The following is a 2,822-nucleotide window of genomic DNA, read 5'->3' on the forward strand; positions in this document are numbered from 1 at the left end:
GCCTATTTTGTGGAGAACAAGTTATGCTGCCCCCTGAGAGTTCAGCTGTCATTCAGGGTCATTTATAAGACTCCAGGGCTGAACATGTGAAATTGCCTCCTGGAGGTAACTCCCTCAAGACAGGTGGATGTCCCCGTGTCCACTATGAGAAGTCTGTGCGCGGCCTGACAGGAGGGAAAGGGGACAGACAACTGCCTTCCTGAGCGACCAGAAGAAGACGAGGGTGGAGGGCGGGGTTCTTTTGGTGGCACTCCCCGGGACGCGGGGCCCTCAGTTCTTCAGCTGAGCCACTTCATATAGGTACACAGGCAGTATTTTGGTTCCTTCTACGTAGTTATGCCTGTTGAGCTTTTCATTCTGGGAGTGGGCGCCGTCTTCGGCTGACCCCATAGGCAACAGCATGACATTCTTGCCTGTGGCCTCCTGAAAGTCAAAGTCACAGGAATACTGTCACTTCCCTGGTTAAGTCCGGCTCCACACCAAAAACTGTTTTCAGCACTTTCTTCCCAGCCATGTAGTGAGGTGGTTGAAGTCGGACACCCAGGGCTTCCCACCATGGCCCATGTACACCTGGAACTTGGGGCTGCGCAGCTCAGCAAACTTCTTAGGTAGCTTGTGATCTGCTCGCTCACGGCCTCCGGAGTCATGTTCGATACGAGCCTGATGGAGAAATTGCCCAGCACCTTCCTCGGAATCACTGTCTTGGCCCCTGCCCTGGAGAAGGCGCCTTCAATCCCCTGGAGGGACAGGGACGGGTACCGCCACCTGTGCATCGGGATGTCCTTCTTGCAGTCGTGCGACAGAGTCTCTGCCCCCACGTCCTTGGCGTACTCTGCGGGTCAAAGTTTATCTTGTAGTACAGCTCCAGTTCCTCCTCCATCATGGGGGCCTCGGCCCCGTGGAGGCCGGGGATAAGGATCTTCTCCTTCCTGTCCAGCAAGGAGCCCATCAGCGCAATGAGGTCTGTCATGGCCTCGTGCACCGAGCCCCCATACACGTGAGTGCAGGTCTCTGTCACTACATTCCACCTCGATGAGGAAGTAGCAACTGCCCCTGAGACCGTATGTGATGCATGGCTTCTTCTCTTCCAGCCAGTAATTGTCAGAGATGCAGAAGTAGTCCACGTCTTTAGAATGTGTCTTTTCGGGCAAAAATCAGTTCATCTAGGCCTTCGGAGCCCGGCTCCTCCATGCCTTCCAGACAGATGCGAATGTTGACAGGAACTTTCCGACTTGTTTCCTGGAAGGCTTCCAGGGCGTTCATCCAGCCGGCCACCGGCCCCTTATCAGCCCTTGTACCTCTCGAATACAATTTGCCGTCTCGCTCCACCAAGGTAAAGGGCTCGCTGTCCCAGCCGTCTTCCAGGGCTGCCGGCTGCAACATCCAGATGTCCACACACACACACCGTTTTCTTCTGGGGGTCGGAGCCCAGTTTGCCAAGTAAAATGAGAGGAAGTGGTATCTCTGAGCCTTCAGGGAGCTTCTGTTTTCCTATATCCACCAGTTCCACAGAGCCGCCCAGCTGCTTGATGTACCCAGCTGTGACTGCCACTATCCTTCTGATCTCCCCTCTCTTCTCGGGGCCTCGGGGATACACACTCTGGATGGCCATTCATTCCGCAAGTTTCTTAATGTAGAGATCCTGATTTTCATCGACATACTTAAACAGGATAATGAGGGCCGACATCTTTCAACGAGACCGCAGACCTTGGAGCGTCCTGCCGGGGTCAAGCTGGCTGGCATTACTGCTCCAGTCACGTTCTGGAGCCTTGACGCCCACTAATGACAGTCCATAGTTTACCTTAGGGTTTACTTTTAGTGTTGTACTTTCTATGAGTTTTTTTTTTTTAATTTTTTAATTTTGTAATTACAGTTGACATATGAAATTATATTAATTTCAGGTATATAACATAGCGATTAGACATTTATATAACGTGCAAAGTGATCACGCCAATAAATCCTGTACCCATTTGACACCATCCATAGTTATTACAATATTATTACTATATTCCTTATGCTATACTTTACATATTCATGATTATTTTATAACTATCAATTTGTACTCTTTAATCTTTTCCCTTTTTATATCCATTCCCCCAATGTTCCTCCCATCTGGCAACCATGAAAATGTTTTCTGTATCTATGAATTTGTTTCTGTTTTGTTTCTTCGTTTAGTTTGTTCTTTAGATTTCACATATAAGTGAAATATGTCATTTGTTTTTCTTTGTCTGACTTATTTCTCTCAAGGGTAATATGCTAAGTGAAATAAGTCATTCTATGAGTTTGAATAAATGTATAATGACATTTATCCATCATTATAGTATTATACAGAATGGGTTCACTGTCTGAAAATCCTTGTGTTCCGCCTATTCATCCTCCCATCCCCAACTGCAACCTCTGGCAACTACTGATCTTTTTACTGTCTCCACAGTTTTGCCTTTTCCAGAATGTCAAATAGTTGGAATCATATAGCATGTAACCTTTTCAGATTGGCTTCTTTCATTTAATAATATGTATTTAAATTTCCTCCACGTATTTTAATGGCGTGGTAGCTCACTTGTATTTAGCACTGAGTAATATTCCATTGTTTAGATGTCTTATAGTTTACTTTAGGACATCATTGCTTCCAAGTTTGGGCAATTAACAAATAAAACTGCTATAAACATCTGTGTGCAAATTGTTTCTTTGTTTTTTTTTTTAATAGCAGGGTTTGTACTTGTCTTCAAGAAAACAAATTCATACATATTAATAATAAATTCGATCAATCCTAAAGTATAAAGGGTAAAAAATGAGAGTCTCTTCATCCTCCAACTGTCCCCTTC

The 2,822-nt window shown here is 45.9% G+C and overlaps 1 pseudogene; it reads right to left on the minus strand.

Annotated features, from left to right (window-relative positions):
• Positions 1 to 270: 270 nt before the first annotated feature.
• Positions 271 to 1,687, minus strand: LOC102884891 (annotated as a pseudogene).
• Between the last annotated feature and the right edge of the window lie 1,135 nt (positions 1,688 to 2,822).

This window comes from Pteropus alecto, unplaced genomic scaffold (assembly GCF_000325575.1).
Source record: "Pteropus alecto unplaced genomic scaffold, ASM32557v1 scaffold69, whole genome shotgun sequence".
Lineage (NCBI taxonomy): Eukaryota > Metazoa > Chordata > Mammalia > Chiroptera > Pteropodidae > Pteropus > Pteropus alecto.